Raw genomic sequence first — 24,856 nt, forward strand, 5'->3', positions numbered from 1 at the left:
TGCTCTAACCCCTGCACCACATTGGCTCTCCATAGACCTCTGAATATATAAGAGACCTTTGCATGCCACTTTGCATATAACACCGATGTTACAGACAACAACGTGGAGGACAGAATGGGGCTTGTGGGCCCTGCCTCCAGTTTCCTCCTGACCTCTGGCAAAAATGAAAGGTACAGATCAGACAGGCACACCACCTGCACATATTGGGGCCTCTATGCTTCCTCTCCTATGGAGACAGCATCTTGAGCATGTGTAGGGACAGGCACGGCCAGGAGGCACAGTCCCAATTCTCTCCTCCCCCCTCCCTTTCCCAAGGTGTTCACTTGTGTGCAATCCAATGTCCATTCAGGGCTCCTATTTAGCTCCATTAGGGTTGCTAGGTCCCTCTTCGCCACCAAAAGGAGTTTTTTTAGGGCGGAGCTTGAGGAGTATGGGGTTTGGGGAGAGGAGGGACTTCAATGCCATAGAGTCCAATGGCCAAAGCGGCCATTTTCTCCAGGGGAACTGATCTCGATCGGCTGGAGATCAGTTGTAATAGCAGGAGATCTCCAGCTAGTACCTGGAGGTTGGCAACCCTAAGCTCTGTCGAATTCTACTCTGCAAAAGCTTTGCACGCTTCTGCCATTTATCATATTTCAAAGTTGCAAAACGGCCGCTTTCTTGCCGAAGCAAAAGAACCCTTCAGACTTAATGTATGCATCTGAAAAGCACTATGTGTGCTGTGACCTTTCGTTATAATTAATCACATCAACCAGCTTTGCACTGTTCTTACCTTATTTACCCCCACAATAATGCCAGGATGCCGGCTAGGCCAACAGATGGTGACTGGGTGGTTGTGTCCTGAGCTGGGAGTCTGCAAATCAGTGTACCATTTTATGTACAATACAGGCATCTATAGGTGCCAGCCTGTCTGGGTGGGGGAGAGAGACGGTTGCCAAGCGAAAGGCTGACCTAGGGAAAGGCAGCTGCTATCTGTTCTGCCGCCTCCCCTTGCCTTCCTTTACATTAGGGAGCCAGCGTGATGTAGGGTTAAGAGCAGGTGGTTTGGCGCGGTGGACTCTGATCTGGAGAACTGGGTTTGATTCCCCACTCCTCCACATGAGCGGCAGAGGCTCATGTTTCCCTGCTCCTACACACGAAGCCATCTGGGTGACCTTGGCCTAGTCACACACTCTCAGCCCCACCTACCTCACAGGGTGTCTGTTGTGGGGAGGGGGAGGGAAGGTGATTGTAAGCTGGTTTGATTCTTCCTTAAGTGGTAGAGAAAGTCGGCATAGAAAAACCAACTCTTCTTCTTCTTGTTTGTTGATGATAAAATTGTTGTTATCTTCGGTTCAAATATTTTTGGCCTTCTGTTGCACATGTGTGTCTGGAAGTGGGCAGGTCACATCATAAGGGGCATTGAGTCCACAACTGAGAAAACTGGGTTATAAGTACCCAAAATGCATTGTGTTCTGCATTATCTATCCATCTAGCTAAGCATACCGACACCACCACCCCAAGCAACAAGCAGAAACACCTGATAAAAACATAAAAGCTATAAAAAGGACAAAACCATGGAATATTTGCTCAACTTTCCACAAAATGAGGGTCACCAATCTGCTGCTGGGGGCAGGGAAATCCCCCATCCCCAGATCCTGAAAAAATAAAATTAAAAATGCCCAGCAGGCCTATGACATGATGTCATTCCTACAGAGGACTAACACTTCAGATTTCCCCCAGAAGTGACATCAGTCCTCTCTAGGAAATGCTGGAAATTTTACCATAGAGTTTCTTATGATTCCTAGAGAGGCATGACATCACTTCTGGGATTTCCCCAGAAGTAACAACATGCTGTCTCTAATGGAAATGCCCCTGCCCCCCCCCTCAGGGTCCAGCAACCCTACACCAAACAAAAACTAAGCTTTGACAGTCAACAGTCACTTTTATTATACGTCAGTGTGGAATCAATTCTGGCACGACCTCACTTGTAACTAAATTAGGACGTTCTGGGATACTAGCTTGGATCAATTACTGTAGCTTTCACAAATATTGCACTGGACAACCTCAGCTCCCATTTGAATGTGGGCCCCCAAAACATACTGTCGGTGGGACCCGGTTGGTCCCCATACATCCCAGACTTATACAGCCATGAGTCAGATTTGAACACCGGGTCAATATCTGAACGCAGGTGTCCTCACATGGAGGCAAGGCAGGGGACATTTGGGCAAGGTCTTGGGAAGGAGGCAGTTGTGTGCATTCTGCAGTCCATTCGTATGTAAGGTTGTCAACCGGCTGGCTTAATGTGTAGGAGTGGGGAAACAAATCCAGTACACCCAGATTAGCCTCCGCCGCTCATGTGGAGGAGTGGGGAATCAAACCGGGTTCTCCAGATCAGAGTCCACCGCTCCAAAGCACCGCTCTTAACCATTACTCCATGCTGGCTCTAGGAGAGGCTGTTTTTCAAGGTAGATGCACAAAATTTGCAGCGTAGCTGCAAGTGACTCTCCTTAGATGAACCTCCAAGTTTGGTGAAGTTTGGGTCAGGGGATCCAAAGGGGGTGCCCCATCTTCCACTGGAAACAATCAAAAACGCCATTTGATAGATGGGGCACCCACATAATTTGATCCCCTGACCCAAACTTCACCAATGTTGGGGGTTCTTCTAAGGAGAGCCACCCGCAGCTATGCTGCAAATTTGGTGCATCTGCCTTGAAAAACAGTACCCTAAAGCCCCCCCCCCCAATTCCTCATAGACTTTAATGGAGCCGAAAACGTTCGGCTATCCAAAAAATACCTCCCCAAAAAACCATTTACCGGTTTGGGTATTCGGGTTTTGTTTTGTTTTTCTGAAAAAATTCAGAATAATCAGGTCCAATAAACCTGAATTCGAAAAAATACCGTGTGGGGGGGGGAGATGGTGGACATCCGTACTTGTCACCCCTGCCTTAAAGAGGAGTTTGCAAACGCTTGCGGAAGATATTAAGCAACCGCACAACGCGGGCCCGTTCAGAAATGGAGCTGGAGGGGGGGAGTGAAAGAATGTCCTCTCTCAATCCTTTTACATAAACATGCAGACCATGTACTTGGAATGCTGAGAAAGCTGGTCCGATGATTAATGGGACTTGTTATGTATCAGATCGCTGAAGCAGTCACAGAAAGAGAGGAATCAAACGACTTTTTTTAAAAAAAAACACTTCTGTCCTTTGCCACTTACAGTGGAAAGGAATAGGCAAACAATTTCTAATCTGGCCTCTTGGGACTCACAGTAGGATCACAACCTCCCGACTGAACGTGCTCTTTAGTTCTCATGCCAAATGCGGATTAAAAAACGAACGACCTTCAGAAATAACCAAGAAAGGTTTTCCGTAGTCATCGCTGATGTGGTTTCAGTTTGATTATGGGAAGGGGAAAACGGTGAGATTGCATATAACGCAAGCGACAGGAGGTGAGTACCCCAGAGTTCACCACAAAGAGGATTGCACTGATAGGTTTCGGTGCTCTCTGTTCTAACCAATAATTGTACCATTTCACTGGGATGTGGAGGGGGAGTTGATCTAGGGTTGCCAGCTCTGGGTGGGAAATACCTGGAGATTTTGTGGGTGGAGCCTGTGGAGGGCGGGCTTTGAGGAGGGGAAGGACGTCAATGGGGTATAATGCCATAGAGTTCACCTTCCAAAGCAGCCATTTTCTCCAGGTAGGGTTGCCAGGTCCTTCTTTGCCACCGGTGGGAGGTTTTGGGGGTGAAGCCTGAGGAGGGTGGGGTTTGGGGAGGGGAGGGACTTCAATGGCATAGAGTCCAATTGCCAAAGTGGCCATTTTCTCCAGGTGAACTGGAGAAAATCTAAATCTCCAGCCAATTGGCTGGAGACCAGTTGTAATAGCAGGAGATCTTAAAGTCTAATAAAGTCGCTTCCAGCATAAGCTTTCATAAGTCAGAGCTCATTTGGATTTAGCAAATTCTTAGCTAGGTCTTCATCCCACTTTGCTAATCTTGGTATATGGGATGGGGTGAGTAGAGGGAGAACAAAAATGATTTTGCTAGTCTTTAAGGTGCCACGGGACTTCTGTTTTACTTTGCTGCAAGCATGGTTACCTAGGCTTGCAAATTCAATGCTGAGACATTCCTGGAGATTTGGGGGTGGGACCTGGGGAGGGTGGGGCTAGGAGAGGGGAGGGACCTCAGTGGTTATAATGCCATAGAGTCCACCCTCTAAAGAAGCCATTTTCTCCACAGGAACTGATCTCAGTAGTCCAGAGATCAGATGTAATTCCAGGAGATCACCAGGTTCCACCTGGAAGATGGCAACCTTACCCTCTGGAACAAAATGCTGATGCACAACAAATTTCACCATTACCCAAAATATGGTCTACCATCAGGAGTATCATTGAAGGGTCATGTACCCTCCTAACCTTATGACTACCTGTAATTACTCCTTCCACGAGGTAATAAAGATGTAATCACAACACATGCTTCTAACATGATATTGATGTGAATCCTACTCCCCAAAATGTCTTTGTTTTCTCCTACCCAGCCAATCCCATATTCTGCAACAATCAAAACCAGACAGATGCTTAGCCAAGAAACAGAAGAAGGAGAAGAAGAGTTGGTTTTTATATGCCGACTTTTTCTGCCTTTTAAGGAGAATTAAACCAGCTTACAATCTCCTTCCCTTCCTCTCCTCACAACAGATACCTTGTGAGGTAGGTGAGGTTGAGAGAAGTGTGACTAGCCCAAGGTCACCCAGCTGGCTTCATGTGGAGGAGTGGGGGAACCAACCCAGTTCACCAGATTAGCATCTTCTGCTCATGTGGAGGAGTGGGGAATCAAACCCAGTTCTCGTGCTCCTAACCATTATACATAGAGGAAACAGAAGGTCGGACCAGAACCAATGGGTTGAAATTAAATTAAAAGAGTTTCCGGCTAAACATTAGGAAGATCTTTCTAACAGAGCAGTTCCTCAGGGGAACAGGCTTCCTCAGGAGTTGGTGGGCTCTCTTTCCCTGGAGCTTTTTAAGCAGAGGCTAGATGGCCATCTGGCAGCAATGCTGATTCTATGACCTTAGGCAGATCATGAGAGGGAAGGCAGGAAGGTTTGCAACACTGTTTGGCTCTCGTGGCCCTTTATTGCATGCCCAGGGTAGTGCTGATCCTGGAGTCAGGAAGCAATTTTCCTCCAAGCCAGATTGGCCAGGGATCCTGGAGGGTTGATTTTTTTTTTTTTGCCATCTTCTGAGATTGGAGTAGGGGTCACTGGGGGTGTGGGGGAGGTAGTTATGAATTTACTGCATTGTGCAGGGGCTTGGATTAGATGACCCTGGTGGTCCCTTCCAACTCTATCATTCTATGATTTGTTGGGATTGGGGGGAGGCAGATTCAGTTAATGTCTTGGCACAAACTATTCAAGCACATTCTTTGTGGTGAAAGTCAACACATCCCTTTTGTAACAGCAGGCGGTAAGGGGAGGGGGGAAAGGGAGATGGATTGTTAACATTAATTAATTTGCCAGTGCATTTAGTTCACTTTTTAAAGCCATTTTTCCCAAGCTTTGGCTGCTCAACCTTCTGATGATTGTAATACTGCCAGATTTTATCGGGCACACCGTATGGCATCTCTTCTTGCTACACTGCACAAGCCATCTTTTAAAGGATACGCTCAGAGGAAGTGCTAATGCGCGGGGAGTACAATTCGATTAGACACTGCCACTTGCAATTCCCTTCTTGTAAGCAATCTGGCCGGCTTCGGCAACAGATTCTGGTCCTCAGACTGTCCCAAATGGCAAGCCGCAATCATCCATTTTATCCAAGCGGTGAACTATTTCATCGGAGCCCCCTGCTCTCACAGGTTTCATTGACAACAAATCAATCGATAAATCAATTGATTTATAAGTAGGGGCTACTTTCCAATTACCTTGAGGAAGAAGAAGAAGAAAGTTTGTATATGCCAACTTACTCCACCACTTAAGGAAGAATCAAACCAGCTTATAATCACCTTCCCTTCTGCTCCCCACAACAGACACCCTGTAGGTAGGTAGGTGGGGCTGAGAGAGTGCCACTAGCCCAAGGTCACCAAGCTGGCTTCATGTGTAGGGGGTGGGGAAACAAACCAAGTTCACCAGATTAGCCTCCATCGCTCATGTGGTGGAGTGGGGCATCAAATCCCATTCTCCAGATCAGAGTCCACAGCTCCAAAACACCTGCTCTTAACCACTACACCATGCTGGCTCATTTTAATCATGCTAGGGCCATTTTAATCATTGGGGTGGAGAGTTATGGGCAATTGAAAGTGATTTTGGATAGGGTGTATCCCAAGAAAGTGGAAATTAGAAGTAAATGTTTTAAAATGGCTTTTCTTGTTCAGTGAGTGTTTGGTTTATTTTGGTAATTTTCATGGATTCCTACGCTTCCCTCAGTAAACAATTTTGATAACATGCACATACATTTCAATGTAATTTATTAATTACCCAAGTAAGCAATTAGCAGTGCAACTTTAAGAATAGTTACAACTTCTAGCAGGTTTGCCAGCCACAGCTGGTAACCCAACATGAGGAATCGGAGATGCAGACCGAGCTTAGGGGGTGAAGGGGTAAAGTCACCTTATGGCCATTACTCCTATTCCCCACTGGTACTTCACAGGCTGGTAGGAATGGGGGGAAGAAGAAGTAGAAGAGTTGGTTTTTACATGCTGATCTTCATTACCTTTTAAGGAGAATCAAACCGGCTTACAATCTCCTTCCTCTCCCCACAAAAGACACCTTGTGAGTTAGGTGGGGCTGAAAGAGTTCAGAGAGAACTGTGACTAGCTCAAGTAATGTTGCCAACCTCCAGGTAGTAGCTGGAGATCTCCTGCTATTACAACTGATCTCCAGCTGACTGAGATCAGTTCACCTGGAGTAAATGGCTGCTTTGGCAATTGGATTCTATGGCATTGAAGTCCCTCCCCTCCCCAAACCCTGCCCTCCTCAAGCTCCGCCCCCAAAACATCCCCCAAAAGGAACCTGGCAACCCTACTCCCAAGATCCTATTCCAATGCTGTAACCATTACTCCAAGCTGGCTGGTCAGCCCCCCATAATGTCGGAACCAGTCTGGAGAGATCATAATTATGAAGGTGGCAAATGTGTTTATTTTTTTGTAACCTGGAAAAATAGCCCTAAATGTAGGACACTACAATATAAATATATAGAGGAACAACCCCAAAATAAAACAAACTTCCTCTGTATATTAGACTCAAAAAATATTCTTCACCTTCGGTTGTAAAAAAAAGAAAAAGAAAAAAAACACTGATCAGAAGTAACAAGATGAAGCATTTTATAATATGGAAAATGAATTTCCTATATCAACAAGGAATATATTTTTTAAATTATAATGTAATTATATAGTGCACAGTCGTATTTTTATTAAATAGCATCATCCCTCATGTAAGTAATATTGATATATTCATGACACTGGTGTTCGAGATCAATAGTACTTGCATCTCAATACATAACTGCTCAGTTCAACTTTTACAGCACTAAGTATTAGAATATAAATTACCCTGTAAAACATAAACCTCAGATATACTAGCTAACGACAGAGGGACTGTATAACAACACTTCAACTCTAAGCACTTTAATTCACAAGTAGAGAGCAAGTTTGGTTTAGAGAGACCTAGATTCAAACTCCTGCTCACTCGGTGACCTTGGACTGGTGACTCTCTCTCAGCCTGACCTATATTTTAGGGTCCTTCTGGGCCATTTATGCAGGGCTGTTTCTCCGCGGCCACCCCCACTGACTGCTCCGGCACTTTGTTTTGATTATGCATGCCTTTCTCGACTGTCAGAGGTCGTCTCACCCCACCGCTCCAAACCACTGCTCTTAACCACTACACTCTGAAGAAGACTTCCCCAATGTAAAATACTCTTCTGTAGGTGACAGGGGAAGATCCTGTGTGCTGGAGGAAGCAATACCGTTAGCAGAACGGGTCGGAGGGATCCAATCCACAAGCCCAAGGTAAAAGATGGGTAGAGGTGGTTTACCATTGCCTTCCTCTACATTGCAATCCTGGTCTTCTTTGGTGGTTTCCCATCCAAGTACTCATCATGGCTGACCCTGCTTAGCTTCCAAGCTCTGTGGGAGCTCTAGACTAAGCCATCAGGCTCCTTAAACAGGCACAAACAATTCCTATTAAATGTTTGTTCCATGTCAGACCTAGTTTACAGCCAATCAGAATGTAATACAAATGGTGCAATCCTAAACAAAGCTACATCCTTCCAAATCCATTGAAGCCAATGGGCTCAGATGAATGCAAGTCTGTTTAGGATTGAACTGAAAGTTGAACAAAAAGACAACACATCAGTCCATCTTTCATCCAAAAATACAGAGGTAAGTAATTCTTTTAAATACATAACTACAGTGCTTTTAAGATTTTAAAAGTGGTGTTTTTTTTTACATGAAGAGTATCTTTAGGATGGAGAACTCATCAGTAAACAAGAAAAAAATGTTGACTCGCTAGATTTGTTCTTATTTCCTTTTATAAATATGATAATGTCAACCCCATGTAGCAAGCTGAGTTTACAGTTTACTAAAAGTAATAACCAGAATAGCAGCATGGCTTTTGATGGTAGCTTAGACACATTTTCGATGCACCTACACAATCGTGGGTATGAGGAGAAAAAAATTTCTGTTGAGACAAAACATCAATTATAGAACATATTAATGTTCACTCCATAGCCTCTGTCCTGGGTTCAGGCTTTTCATAATAAAGTAAATAAGGATTTTCAACTTTAATAGATGTAGGACTTGTATGCACGGGAGTTTTACCTGGGTCTCTTGACCCAGACTTTTCTGTTCTGAATCCTAAAAGTGCTATGCATGTTGTTGTTTGCCCTGGAGAAAGTCCTGGGGTTTCCGGAGTACTGCAGAATCACCAGCAGAAATCTGGAAGCGTCTGAGTCCCCGCCCCTTGAAAACACTGCTTTATAATTGGCTGTAGTGCTTACTGTGGGAAAAATGTCATCCCCCTCCCCCCAGCTCCCCTCTTCCACTCTTTGGCTTATGCATGGAAATGGGGATGATTTGACCCGGGCTGATCTCAGGGGAGATCAAAGAGTTGTATTACAACCGGATTGGGAAGACCTGGACATTGTGTGAGCCGAGAGCAAGGTCATCTCTCTCTCTTTTTAAAAAAATAAATTTTATTTATTTTCTATAAGGGGATACAGAAAGAAAAAGGGGAAAAAAACAAAAAGGGTAAATTTGACATTTCATTTGTTAGTTCCGTGCCCAAAAGAAGTCAATTCTCATCCCGCAACAAGAGGTCATCTCTAAGGGATGGAAAACTCATGCATATTTTCAACGAAAAACTGAGCTGGACCAGCGGAGAAAGTAAGTCAAAGCGCCCATGCATAAAAGACCGTAGATACACAGTGACATTTGGCAAAGGAATATTATCGCTGATGGAGGAAAAAGTCATTCTCGGCCACTTATAAATTCAGAAGAAATCCAGGAATGGGTGGGAACCACTTCTATACATCTTAGCTTGAGCTTAGCCTGAGCTTTAGAGATTTCACAAGGGTCACTTTTGCACTTTTTGTTCCAGAAGATGGATGATAGTTACAACTAACCCTACCACGGTAACCCCTGCCCAGTTCCGGAGCCATGAGCAGAATGTTGTTGGGTTTGTCTTCATATTTGACAAGCCTGCTGTTTTGAGCAGTGGACTCAAGCACACAGAAACGTCCAAATTAATTTGGACACATCCGAATAACTCACCAAAGTATTGGCCCTCAGCTAAAGACCGACGGGTTGGACGTGAGCCGTGAACTTCAAGGTGTTCTGACCTAATTAACCGCTGACAGATACCCCCTTACTGCCAACCATCTATCTGATTTCCACTGCTGTTTTCAAATGGGACAGCATTCCAGCTTCTGCTTTCAACAAGATCATTTGAGGCGTTTAGGAAGATCCTTCTTGGCTGAATGCTGCCAGATCGTTCCTTTCATATACATAGTTTAACAAATAAAGGACATTGCCAGCTGTCATGGACATAAAGGACTACTGTAAAACAAATCTATGCTAAACGCAGATGAATCAGTTAAAGTACAAAGGGATCTGATAAAAAAACGAGGCATGCTAAAAAGAAGTAGAACAACAATGCTTCTGATGTTTTGTGCTGCTGCCACTTTGAAATATTGATTAAATATGAATGAGTTAGAGCTTATTACTGTATCTTCATGGTGGATAAACCAAGAGCCAATTCACAATTTGGCTCCTCCGGGTCATAACCGCGCACAGGTCTAATTTACGAGGGTTGCCTCATTGGCCAGAGTGTGCCTGGTTTGGGACATGAACATTGCTGTTCATTTCCAGTATTGCCTAGTTCAGACTCCAGCCCAAGATTACCCAGCATGGTGCCTGCGGGTGCCATGGAACCCGCTTGCTTCTTGCCCAAACCCCCTCTTTCCCAAAACAAGGAGCGAATACTGGCATTTCATCAAGTGATAAGCCATCACTGATCCATACTTGCAGAAATCAGCCCTAATATGATCCATATGGACAGCTGTGCCCATTGTTGGATGTTGTGCTATCCCTGTACAATCATTTGTGAAGTTAGGCAGATTATGAGAGGGAGAGCGGGAAGGGTTGCATCAGTGTTTGACTCTCATAGCCCTTTCTCACATGCCCAGGGTAATGCTGATCGCCACGTTGGGGTCAGGAAGCAATTTTCCCCCAGACCCGAATGGCCAGAGATCCTGGAGGAGGTTTTGTTGGTCATCTTTTGGGCATGGAGTAGGGGTCACTGGGTGTGTGGGGGGGAGGCAGTTGTGAATTTCCTGCATTGTGCAAGGGGTTGGACTCGATGACCCTGGTGGTCCCTTCCAACTCTATGATTCTATTATTTGCAATTGATGTTGCAATCATTTGCAAATGGATTGGCTTACCCACATAGGAAAACCCAGTTGTAAATGACTGCTAAAGTACTAGGGTAGTGCAACGATGTCTGAATGCAGCCCTGATCTGTCAATGAGGCGCAGAGCCCCAGGAACGCGAAATAAGCTTTCCCCTTGAAGCTGGCACACTCCATGTGCATGTATAAAATGCTGTCAAGTCACAGCTGACTTACAGTGACCCAAGCAAGGGTTTTTCAAGGCAAGTGAGAAGCAGAGGTGGTTTGCCATTGCCTTTCTTGGCAGTCTTCCTTGGTGGTCTCCCTTCCAAGTATTGACCCCCGCTTAGCTTCTGAGGTCTGACGAGATTGGGCTACACCATGCCACCTTCCCTCTGGCATTCTCCACAGCCTATACTAAAAACAAGTATCAGACATCTTTTAGAATCAGAGTTGGAAGGGACCACCAGGGTCATCTAGTCCAACCCACTGCACAATCCAGGAAATTCACAACTACCTCTCCCCCCCACCCCCAGTGAACCCTACTTCATGCCCAGAAGATGGCCCTCTCATCATCTGCCTAAGGTTGTAGAATCAACATTGCTGACAGATGGCCATCTAGCCTCTGCTTAAAAACCTCCAGGGAAGGAGAGTCACCACCTCCCGAGGAAGCCTATTCCACTGAAGAAGCGCTCTAACTGTTCTCAGTCACTCTCCTGAACCTCTTTACCAATATCAATACCCCTATTAAAAAAATCATTCCACATTGAAGAAGACAGCTTGGCCTCCTCTCTCACATTCCCCCCCCCCCATGAAGATCTGGTGCTCTTCCCCAGGAGAACACTTGCCAGGAGCAGCACAAATCAACCCACCAAAGACACCATGCTGAGTCTGTTCAGACCTCCAGCAAATATCAGTCTGCCGGCCTTTCATCCTCTCAGCAGACTGGCAGTAATGTCATGCCGTGACAGGTAGACAAAGCCTACTTAGTTCATCGCAACCTAACTGATGTCAGAAAGGACAATGGAAATTAGAAAATCCTGCCTCCTAAAAGCTTTTCGGTGCCTGATAGTGTCTTGTTTTAACAGTGAGCAAGCACTTTGGCTATCTATCTATCTATCTATCTATCTATCTATCTATCTATCTATCTATCTATCTATCAGAAGAAGAAGAAGAAGAAGAAGAAGAAGAAGAAGAAGAAGAAGAAGTGGTTTTTATACCCCACTTTTCTCTACCTTTAAGAAGTCTCAAACCCGTTTACAATCATCCTCCCTTCCCTTCCCCACAACAGACACCTTGTGAGGTAGGTGGGGATGACAGAGTTCTGAGGGAACTGTGACTAGCCCAAGGTCACCCAGCAGGCTTCATTTAGAGGAGTGGGGAATCGAACCCGGTTCTCCAGATTAGAGTCCACTGCTCTTAACCATGACATCACGCTGGCTCTACATAATCATAAACCTGTTCCGTTTTCACAACACTAATGTGAAATGGGTTAGGCTGGGAGAAAGTGGCTGGCCCCGTCATTCAGTGGGTTTATGGCTGGTTGGGATTTGAATCCAGGTGACAACCACAGCACATCAACTCTCACCTTCACACAAAGGACACGTGTTTTGGATTTAATGCATCTCGGTGATTTTGGGTTTAAATTACAAGACTTGAACATCCTTAAAAATTGGAGCTAAAACAAACTTACTCCAAAGCATTCTTCCAAAATCATCCTCGATGGATTTTGATATGTATTATGTAGGGGTGGAGCCTACCGCTTTCGGTGGAGAGTCTTGCTCTGAAAGAAGTCCTCCAGAAGAGGTATTCACTCATTGGAGCAAGACTGTCCTTCAGAACAAGGTTCTTCATTCAGTGGAACCATATGGAGCCAACCTTTAGTGATAGGATAGCAAACATGAAATAGTGTTCTGTTACTGCTAGTTGACAGACATTTGTATTTAGTAAATGCTTAATGAATTCCATCCATTCAACTGATCAAATCAAGCCTGAACTGACCCTAGAAGCTAAAATGACTAAACTAAGGCTATCGTATTTTGGTCACGTCATGAGACGACAAGAGTCACTGGAAAAGACAGTCATGCTAGGAAAAGCTGAGGGCAGCAGGAAAAGAGGCATTTAACACACACACACACACACACACACACACATCCATTCAACTATCCTTCCAGCATGGTGTAGTGGTTAAGAGTGGTGCTTTGGAGCGGTGGACTCTGATCTGGAGAACCGGGTTTGATTCTCCACTTCTCCACATGAGTGGCAGACTCTGATCTGGTGAACTGGGTTGGCTTCCCACACATGAAGCCACCTGGGTGACCTTGGGCTAGTCACAGCTCTCTTAGAGCTCTCTCAGCCCCACTAACCTTAAAAGGGGTCTGTTTTGGAGAGGGGAAGGGAAGGTGATTGTAAGCCGGTTTGATTCTTCCTTAAGTGGTAGAGAAAGTCGACATATAAAAAGCAACTCTTCTTCTTCCTACAACACTATTTTAGGTAATATCCAGAGCCTGGCAGTTGGCGATAGCAGGAGGCAGGAGAAGAGGACAGTAGATATAGTCCAAGGTCAAGCACAGATAATTCCAAGTCCAAAGTGCCCAAGCTGGAGAAAGCAAATCCAAAAGGTGTGGTCAGGTTCGGTCTAGAACAGTCAGGTTGCAGAGTCCAACATACAGCACGGCTACAAAGGCAGGCACACAAGCAACGTGTTGCTCCCACACAAGGTTATCTTCACTGGCTGTTTAAATAGGCTTCCTCGGGAGATGGTAAGCTCTCCTTCCCTGGAGGTTTTTAAGCACAGGCTAGATGGCCATCTGTCAGCAATGCTGATTCTATGACCTTAGGCAGATCATGAGAGGGAGGGCACCTTGGCCATCTGGGCATGGGTCACTGGGGGTGTGGGGGGGAGGTAGTTTAGAATTTCCTGCATCGTGCAGGGGGTTGGACTAAATGACCCTGGTGGTCCCTTTAATGATTCAATGAAATAGAGAATTATCTTGCTGGAACAGACGAGCCAGCTGCAGTTAATTAGGTTGTTTTGGCATTTCCAGCCCGGTGTAATTCATCAGCCTCAATGCTGCTGTCAGGGATTGATCTCCACTGAGCCAGCAATCTTGCACTTCTTCATCTCTCCTGAATTTCACATCTTAAATGCCACCACAGAGCCAGCGTAGTGTAGTGGTTAAGAGCAGCAGACTCTAATCTGGAGAACCAGGGTTGATTCCCCGCTCCTCCTCATGAGTGGCGGACACTAATCTGGTGAACCGGGTTTGATTCCCTGCTTCTCCAAATGAGCAGCGGACTTTAATCTGGAAAACTGGGTTTGATTCCCCACTCCTCCACATAAAGCCTGCTGGGTGATCTTGGGCTAGTCACAGTTGTGTCCGAACTCTCTCAGCCCCACCTACCTCACACGGCGTCTGTTGAGGGGGGAGCCGATTGAAAGCCACTTTGAGACTCCTTTCAGTAGAGCAAAGTGGTGTGTAAAAACCAACTCTTCTTTTTCTCCTTTGCTACTCTATAGACTTTGGTGTCCTCAAAGGTGAGGCTGCGGGTTGGTGGGTCTCAGGCATGGCTTGAGTTTCTGAGCTGGAGGACTGAGGGCACAGTGTCACAGCTTCTGCCTGCAACAGCTCTCCGGTTACAACTTCTGCCTGCAAGTTCTCCTCTGTCATCTGCCCTGGGCTGGGACTGACCTCTTCCACCTCTTCCTCATCTGAGGTGTCAGAAGTCTGACCCATGACAGGTACATCTGATTTAAAAACCAGAACACACCAGCTGGGGACTGAGATGTCTATTTGCTCAGGAGAAGACATAAAATAAAGCAAAACAAAACCCTGCCCTCAAAGCAGATAGATATGTGGCACAGAATATCCCAAAATATTCAGAGCCAGTATAGTTGGAAGAAGAAGCAGAAGAAGACGACAACAACAACAACAATGACAACCTTGCTGTTGAATCACAACTGACTCCTGGTGACCCCATCCATCAGGATCCGTCCCAAAAATCTCCCACTGGTGGCGAAGAGGGACCTGGCAACACTATCTGGCATACCCCCCAGTAATGGTTACTGGCCCTCCTTCTAGAGTTGTTTATGTGTTTTAATTGAATTTTATATTTTTAACCGTATTTTAATTGTTTAAATGTTTTATGTTAGCCACCTTGTGGTCCCCGATCAGGTGGAAAGTAAGAGGGGAGGGGGGCTGAGGAGAGCATATAGAAGGGGGGCTGATGGAACATCTCTGTCTTGCAGGCCCTACAGAACTGGGCCAGATCCTGCAGGGTCCTGGTCTCCTCAGACAGAGAATTCCACAAGACAGGGGCCACAGTCAAAAAGGCCTTGGCTGAGGACAATCAGACCGCTCTTGGGCCAAGGAGTTCCAGTACATTTTAAGAACTAGAGCAAAGCATCCTTGGGGGGACATAGCAAGGGAGGTGGTCCTGCAAGGAGGTCCCTCTTCACCATCGGCAGGAGGTTTTTGGGGCGGAGCCTGAGGTGGGTGGAATTTGGGGAGGGGAAAAACTTCAATGCCATAGTATTCAATTGCCAAAGCGGCCATTTCCTCCAGGTGAACTGATCTCTATCGGCTGGAGATCAGTTGTAATGGCAGAAGATCGCCAGCTAGTACCTGGTGGTTGGCAACCCTACCTGCAAGAGAGTCCCACACCATTAAGGGCTTGACAGGTTAAAACCAGCACCTTGAACCTGAAATGGAAGCATATCAGCCACCAATGCAGCGCTGGCAGAGAACAGGTTGAACAGAAACTCTCCAAGGGGTCCCTGTTAGGACTCTCACAGCTGCATTCTGTACCAATTGAGGAGTCTCAGGGGCAGCCCTACATATAGCTATAGCTGTTCATCTGTGCTGTAGCTGTTGAGTTAGCCAATGCAATGTTTTTTTCTCACTGCGTTGCTCTGAATGTCATAATCCCACCATCAATCCGATCCAAAGCTCCTACCAGCTTGAAATGGAAAGCAACGCAAATGCCATGTGGTCGCGATATCTGTGTTAAGTGCCGTCAAGTCGCTTCCGACTCATGGTGACCCTATGAATCAAAGTCCTCCAAAATGTCCTATCTTTGACAGCCTTGCTCAGATCCTGCAAACTGAGGGCTGTGGCTTTCTTTATGGGTTCGATCCATCTCTTGTTGGGTCTTCTTCTTTTCCTGCTCCCTTCAATTTTTCCTAGCATTACTGTCTTTTCTAGTGACTCTTGCCTTCTCATAATGTGACCAAAATACGACAGCCTCAGTTTAGTCATTTTAGCTTCTAGGGTCAGTTCAGGCTTGATTTGATCTATAACCCACTGATTTGTTTTTTTGGCAGTCCACTGTCCACTGTGTGAACAGACTGCTGGACTTGATGGGCCTTGGTCTGATCCAGCAGGGCCTTTCTTATGTTCTTACTCTCCTCCAACACCACATTTCAAAGGAGTCTACTTTCTTCCTGTCAGCTTTCTTCATTGTCCAGCTTTCACACCCATACATAGTAACAGGGAATACGCTGTGGGGCTTCTTAAAACATTTGCATGCTGGTCGGTAGCAATTGTTTGTGACAATTACATCCTTCAAAACTGGAGACCAGCGTGGAGCAAGGCCTATTAAAACTCGGCTGAGCAACAACGAATATTGTCCTGAGGGCAGTGGCGCGGACGGATGAATCAAGTGACCCAAGAGATGCCACAGTTATACTTTTGTACCATCTGAATTATTACGCGGCTTCCCCGTCAGACCGGTTCCACGGCAGAAGCCATAAATTCCAACCCTCCGGTGTTTTCTCCAAAACACCAGATCCAATGAGGAACTTCTTCCCTCTTTCAACAGCTCGCTGCACAGGATAATTACAGTGCTGTAATATTTATGAAGCCTGCCTTTCAGCCAAAGCACTTAGCAAATCTTAATTGAGATTCATAATGCCCTTGCAAGGTAGGTGTGAAGTGAGTGTGATTTAACATAAAGGAACGTATGGTGCTAAGGCCATTTTATGGGATATTTAGTGCTTTTTGGGGAGAGGGAGGAGTAACCTCAAATATTGTTCACCTGCCTTGCAAAATTATCATAAATTCATGTCTTCAGCTGAGGTAGCGTTCTGGACAATGTGTGACATCTGATTCAGATGGCAATTTGTACGGTAGTGGAGTGACGTCATCCCAAAATGGATTTTTGGGTTTCTGCGAGTAATCTGCCCTGACCTGGATGGCCCAGGCCAGCTTGATCTCATCAGATCTCGGAAGCTAAGCAGGGTCGGCCCTAGTTAGTACTTGGATGGGAGACCACCAAGGAAGTCCAGGGCTGGTATGCAGAAGTTGGCAACAGCAAATTACCTCTGTCTCTTGTCTTGACAATCCAATAGGGTCACTGTAAGTCAGCTTGATGTCACTTGATAGCCAAAACAAACAAACAAAATCTACCAAGAGTATTTATGGAGGGAACATAAATGAGCTGGAATTCTCCTCCCAATACAGCCAAATCTAAGCTTATATTATCCTGGGGTCTGCAACCTTTTACAATTAAAGAGTCAAACTACATCAAAATTCAGAGCACAAAACCAAGAAAAAGCCAGTATAAGAAAGACCATTTGCATAATGGAAACTATACATCATTGCTGATAAGTGACAAATGTGATCAAGTTTCTGCAGCCCGAACACTAGTTGTAGTGAGCCCTTTCTTGGGAGTGGCACACGCAAGTCCTCACAATAAGTAATAAATATACTAAATCAATGGTTTTAGTGCAGTTTGTATGGTTCTCACGTTGGATCACTGGTGACTGGTCACCTCTAGTATTTCCCTTTCTGTAAAGGGAAATACTAAGCCAGGGTATTTGCAGATTTACAAAGCCAGGGTATTTGCAGATTTTTGGCAATTAGCTTGGCTTTTGCCAATCTTGTTCCAAGCTGAGCTCATGTTCTTTTCCAAGGACCTGTGAGTTCTCGGCTGTTGTGGGTCTCTCTATTACCATCTTCTGGACCAGCTTCACCCACTGATGACAGCTGAACCTATATGAGATGACTGTGTACCTCAGGAATGAATGAATGAATGAATGGAGAGACTTAGATCATACCTAAGGCAGAATTTGAATAACAGTGTGTGTTAATGTTTTCTATGGGTCCCAGAAAGGGATGTGAATATTCATGGGATATTTTACTAGTGTTACCAAAAACTTCTTGTTTTTTTGTTGCTGTTGCTTCCCTGTGGTTTGGGAAGCTTGGTGGAAGCTCTAGTTCCAATCCCACCCTCTTTGACAAGTCAAGTCAAGTTTATTGTATAAGGCCATAGGCCATTACAATATAACAACAGGTTAAAATATACAAAACCAGAATCACTGAAGGAATACAGAAATTATCAAGTTAAAATGCACTCATTTGGCTCTATCCAGCTTTACCACCTTTCGTGATTTGTTTCGCCCTGATTTTCTTGGCCGCCAGGACCACCCTCTTTGACAGTATCCAACACTAGATCGTCTAGAGTGCTATCCCTAAAAACGTAGGCACAACGTGAGCTGTGCTCCAAAATAAACTAATATGAATGAATCAAATTGCAATTTCACTTTTTTACAGGAGAGGTTTATGGTACCCCCACCTTCACAATTCCCGGAGTGCCTTGTCCCACTGGGGGATTACAATAAGCAGTTAGATTTGTGCTTTAAAGCATATGTCGTGCGTGACATTCTCTCCCTTTTGATGGTAAATGCAGCAGAATTAAAATGAAATACCATATCAGCAGGCTTTGCACTATACAGTTTTCTAGAGCTACTTCACTAGGATTTCTTTTCCACAACAAACTTGATAAAGCACTTCCCCAGCTTTGGTAGGACTTATCTCAGAATTTATGAGCTCAGATCCTTAAAGACTGAAAGATGATAGTTTCTAAATGTTGCATGGTTTAATCGGAAAAGAACATTAAATTACAATGTATTTCAGTGTTTTACCCTTCTTTCTATTAGGAACTGACCTTCAAAAATTACCTTTACAAAGTGAAGCTGAACTTTGAAAAAATATATATACACACACACACACTGACAAAGGTTGGAAAGGTATGTGCTGCAGAATATAAAATCATTCCATCAGTTAAAAAAGAAATCCTTATGGACATATGAGGCTGCCCTTATACTGAGGGTCAGTCGCCCTCCAGCTTCACTCAACCAGGCTTTAGAAATGCAAATGGCAAGCCTGACCAGAGACAATGAAGTGGTCACCTCACATCTACTAAAAAGGTGACATAGGGTTGCCAGCTCTGGGTTGGGAAATACCTGGAGATTTTTGGGGTGGAGCCTGAGGGGGCCAGGTGTGGGGAGGGGAGGGACTTCAATGCCATAGAGTGCAATTGCCAAAGTGGCCATTTTCTCCAGGGGAACTGATCTCTGTCACCTGGAGATCAGTTGTAATAGCAGGAGATCTCCACCTACCACCTGGAGGTTGGCAACCCTAAGGTGACACTCAGCAGGGTACTGAGATTTGGAAGTCTTAGGTGCTAGAAAGACTTCAGGAAAAACTTCCTAGAGAACTTGGGGAAAGCTTCTTTGACCCTCAGGGGTGGGGAGAAAGAGGAATAATAAAACTCCTTGGTCAGAGATAGGAGGGTCTCTTTTTCACTGATTCCATCCAGGCAGATGGAACTCTCACATGGGCTCCTACTGAAGGCAGCCATTGCCATAGGTGTGTGTGTGTGTGTGTGTGTGTGTGTTCTACTGCAGGCCTGAACAAAGACTCCAAGGTAATGTGAACCTTTCAGAACCACTGTAATCTCTAAGTTAAGAAGCCTAGCATAGAATAACATCCTGATATTACAACTCATCTCCAGCCGATAGAGACCAGTTCACCTGGAGAAAATGCCTGCTTTGGCAATTGGACTCTATGGCATTGAAGTCCCTCCCCCCAACCCTGCCCTCCTCAGGCTCCACCCCCAAAACCTCCCACTAATGGCGAAAGGGGACCTGGCAACCCTAGTGTCTGTCCACAGTACCAGAGCCTCCCAGAGGGAAGCAATCTGAACCCCTTAAAGATCTCATGGATCGAAGAAGGGAAAAAAGGGGGGGCAGACATCATGGAAACCATTGCTGCCCTCAACCATAGGCCTGGCAGAACATTTCAGTCTTACATGCCCTGTGGAATGGTGTTAAATCCCGCAGGGCCCTGGTCTCCTTAGAGAGGGAGTTCCACCAGGCCAAGGCCAAGGCCGAAAAAACCCTGGCCCTGGTTGAGGTCAGCTGGCCATGGGGGAAAAATATATATCTAAAACAAAATGGGCTATAGACTAACTTTTTAAATAAAATGAAAGTTGGGAATTCAGAGAACCTGATGCATGTTTTTACAGAATGGTATATCGATATACTGCTATTAAATCGCCACTTGCAAAACTAATGGGGAAACGTGCTGTGCGGAAGCCTCATCACCAGTAGACTGTATTTGCAGCCACAGGAGCAATAGGGAAACTACTCAAGTCTGTCCCCGTGTGGAAAGCCCCTGAGTCAGACCACTGGTCCCTCTAACTCAGTAAAATCAATCAGCTTAGCAGGAATAGCTCTCTAGGGCCTTAGGCAGTGAAGGACTTTTCTGAAGACCTGAAAACCTTTTACTGCAGATTGAACTTGGGACCTTCTGCCGTGTTTGGCATGTGGTCACCCTCTAAGCAATGATGCCTACTCCTTATTTTCCATGCCCTTTCAGGGAGCAACGGAAATCTTTACATCATGGGTTGGATCCAGACTAAATTTTCCATTGGCAGAACAAATGTTTCTTGCCTCGCAAGATCACAAAATGCTGCTTGTGGGGGACAGGGGGAGACCATAAATAACGATATGAGGGGGTCTGCAGCAGGAAGAGGGAATTGATTGAAATTGACAATTTGGTCAGGATCCAACCCACTGATTTCTATCTGTCTCTCTGTCTATCAGACTATTACATCTTTACCCCTTCCTCCCTATAAGGATCTCAGCACATAGTCCTTCCTTCTCACCTCCTATGAGTTAGGGTAGCTGAGAGGGAGTTACAAGCCCAAGGTCATCCATTGAGTTCCATGGCTGAGTGTGTTTTTTCCCTATACAGGAAACTAGTGGAGGGTTCATGAAAATAAAAATTTAAGGGGTTCTGCTACTCTTCACTTATGTACGTTGTCCCAAGAAACTGAGATATGCCAAAAACTATAGACATTCCAGTGCTTCACTCTGCTTCCTTGCCCCAAAATACACCAAAGGGAGTGCATCCCTTCTCTCTGTGTGGGAATGATGTTTGCAATTTGGGATGTGTAAGCATTTGGAGTGGGTAGGGTTGCCAGGTCCCTCTTTGCCATTGGCGGGAGGTTTTGGGGGGTGGAGCCTGAGGAGGGCAGGGTATGGAGAGGGGTGGGACTTCAATGCCATATGTCCAATTGCCAATGCTGCCATTTTCTTCAGGTGAACCGATCTCAATCAGCTGGAGATCAGTTGTAATAGAGGAGAACTCCAGCTAGTACCTGGAGGTAGGCAACCCTACATATGAATGAACTTCAGAACGCACACAACTGCCTCCTTCCCAAGAACTTGTCCAAATGTCCCCTGACTTGTCTCCGTGTCAGGACACCTGCATGCAGGCATTGGGCCGGTGTTCAAATCAGACTCATGGCTATAGAAGTCTGGGACTTTAATGCCTTAGAGACCAATTGCCAAAGCGGCCATTTTCTCCAGGGGAACTGATCTCTATCGGCTGGAGATCAGTTGTAATAGTGGGAGATCTCCAGCCACCACCTGGAGGTTGGCAACCCTAGGAGTAGGGAAGGTAGGGCGGCAAACAATTTGGGAGAGGCCAACATCCATGGAAAGGAGAGGGGGGGAATGTTTATGGAGTCGATACTGGCAGTTTATTGCAACCACAACGATACACTTTGAACTGTATGTTTCCAAGCATCTGTCCTGTCGATCCAACAAGGGGGGGAAATGGATAATTACCACACATTACAGTAGCATTTGCCTGTTTGTCAAATGGCGCTGGATGACAAATTGTATTTTGAATTATTAATGCTCTGTTTTTTTCCAAAGCCTGCCACTTCTAAAGCTCTCTCTCTCTCTCTTTACCTTCATCTTTAAATGCTGCGGAAGGCACATGAATTTCAGTTCACCTCTCCAGAGCTCAAACTTCTGCTTTGCGCTCCTCATTTTCAATAGCTTTCAAGACCGTCTGATTGACTTCCTCAAATATGGGAAGAACAGGCTCAAAATTGGAGCCGGCCGTACCGAACTAAAAGGAGTTTGGGTTGATGTGTCCACGAGGGAGGGGGGAAAGCGTCGGAGGAAGAGTTCAACATAAAGAGATAAACAGTATTGTCTTATGTTAAGAGGAAAAGAAATTTCCATTTAAAACATTAAAGGCATTTTTTATGTCAGGGATTCTTTTGAACACATGCCACGTTATTCTACCCATTTGTATTGTACGGCTTGATTTTTTTTTCCCCTTTCTACTTTACAGATCATAAAAAAGTCTCTTAGGAAATGTGAATACGTCTTTCAGCATGCCAAATTACAAAACTATCCCCCCCCCCCGTGTGTTTTCAATCCAAAGAGAATAACAAAGTTGCAAAGAACTTCAAGAATCATCACTGATTCCAGTCTATCCTCTCGGAAAAGGCAGATTCTCTCAGGCCACTTCACACAGTCTTTTAAGGATCAGACGACTGAGACGGCATAGAACAAGGGCATATCATGTGTTGGATCCTGATAGGGTGGGAGCGGAGTTTAGTGGAACATGGCAGGGGTTGGACATTCCAACTTTATAGTATAATCCTAAGAACATTTTCCTGGGAATAAGACCCACTGAGCCCTGACCTGGATGGCCCAGGTTAGCCTGACCTCATCAGATCTTGGAAACTAAGCAGGGTCAGCCTTGCTTACATAAGAACATAAGAAAGGCCCTGCTGGATCAGTCCAAGGCCCATCAAGTCCAGCAGTCTGTAAACACAGTGGCCAACCAGGTGCCTCTAGGAAGCCCCCAAACAAGACGAGTGCAGCAGCACCATCCTGCCTGTGTTCCACAGCACCTAATACAATAGGCATGCTGCTCTGATCCTGGAGAGAATAGGTCATGACTAGTATCCATTTTTACTAGTAGCCATGAATACCCCTCTCCTCCATGAACATGTCCACTCCATTAACATGCTTAGGATTTGGATGGGAGACCACCAAGGAAAACCAGGGTCTCTATGCCAAGGCAGGCATTGGCAAACCACATCTGAAAATCTCTCGCCTTGAAAACCCTATGGAGTCGTCATGAGTCAGCTGTGACTTGATGGCACTTCCCACCACCACCAAGCCCCCACTGAATAGATCGGAGTAGGATTCCAAACAGACCTCCTTACACAATCACTATGTGAAGCTCCTTGTGTCAATGTACAATTATTTGTATTGGAGAATGGCACCATTATTAACAAAAGAGAAACTCTGAATCCAGGCTCAAGTAATTCAGGCTTAAAATAGTAACAGAGAGACTGCTTGCACATTAAAATGGCATATATTTCACATAATTTATGATAATTTTATTTCCCACTCCTCCACATGAGCGGAGGACTCTCATCTGGTACACTGGGTTTGTTTCCCCACTCCTACACATGAAACCTCCTGGGTGCCCTTGAGCTAGTCACAGTTCTTTTCAAACTCTCTCAGCCCCACCTACCTCACAAGGTGTATGTTGTGGGAAGAGGAAGGGAAGGCAATTGAGCCATTTTGAGATTCCTTAAAGGTAGAGACAATTGGGGTATAAAAACCAACTCTTCTTCTTTACTAGGGAGCAATTCTCATTGAACTCACTGGAAAGTTCATTGAAGTAAACATGCTTAAGGATGCACCACAATGGACGCAGGGATGATTCATGCAAAGATATCTCAGGCTCTCCAGAGGTATGCTGGGAAAAGAAGCAAATGAAAGTGCTTCCTTCTAGGCTTTGCATCGCTCAAGTGCCATTTACGTTAGAATTAGTGATATAGGAATGACCTGCCCCACTCCAAACAAACAAACTCCATAATTAGGAAAACTAAATACATGAAGTGTTTCTCTTTGGAGCTTGGCTACATGGCCATCATAAAGGTCATATCCTTGTTTTGAACTTTGAACTGTTTGCAATTGCCCAATTATCTTTTAATTATTGTCGAAGGCTTTCACGGTCAGAGTTCATTGGTTCTTGTAGGTTATCCGGGCTGTGTGACCGTGGTCTTGGTATTTTCTTTCCTGACGTGCATGCAGATTAGCTTTGGATTTCACACATGAACAGATCACTTCAGGATACAATGGTTCCATATTAACATACCACACCCTCATTAGCACATTATCTTGATACTTACAGGACAATGATTAGCACATTACCTTTGATACTTTTTGCAGGACAATGATTCAGCTCAAACCCAACCCCTTTCTGACTATATATTACTCTTCCTACACACTTGACACTGAAAGACACTGTCCTTCAGTGTTACTCCTCTGAAGATGCCTGCCACAGCTGCTGGCGAAACGTCTCTTTTAATTATTTTCTTGAAAAGATCATGAATAGGAAGATCAAACCCTTTTGTCATAAGTCAGTGGGTTGCTGGACCAATAGTATGATGGGGAGGAGCTGTGGGCAGAGGCGGATCTATTGTGAAACTAATGAAGCTTAAGCTTCAGGGCCCCTAATCCCAGAGGGGGGCCCTGAAGCAACTTTTTTTAATGAGTGAATTTCTCAACAAAATCGATGGAGTTTTTTAAGTGCATAGAATCATAAGCCGATGGGTTGAAGTACTTAATATTGACTTTAGAATATGCTCTAATACCCATTTCATATGGCCTCAAAATGTCCCTGTCATTGGTCAAATTTCACAATTTTCTCGGGGGCTTGCTGTGCTTGAACCACCAGCTGTAAGGGCTCACTGAGCTCCCCAGGATCTATTCACAGCCTACATTTTGGCAGCTGGGTTGTCAGATCCTTTGTTGGTGCATAGCTTAATAGTTCTGTAGTTTTATTTCATCACTGTATGGCCCATTTTCAAGGACTCCACCCCACCACCCTGTTCTCCCCCAT

General features: G+C 45.2%; 1 protein-coding gene across 1 annotated transcript in view; it reads right to left on the reverse strand.

Annotated features, from left to right (window-relative positions):
- The window catches only part of NAALADL2 (N-acetylated alpha-linked acidic dipeptidase like 2), a 438,734-nt gene that overhangs the window by 148,358 nt on the left and 265,520 nt on the right, over positions 1-24,856 (reverse strand). The gene's annotated exons all lie outside the window — the stretch shown is intronic.

The sequence above is a fragment of the Euleptes europaea genome, chromosome 5 (genome assembly GCF_029931775.1).
Source record: "Euleptes europaea isolate rEulEur1 chromosome 5, rEulEur1.hap1, whole genome shotgun sequence".
In the NCBI taxonomy this organism is placed as follows: Eukaryota; Metazoa; Chordata; class Lepidosauria; order Squamata; family Sphaerodactylidae; genus Euleptes; species Euleptes europaea.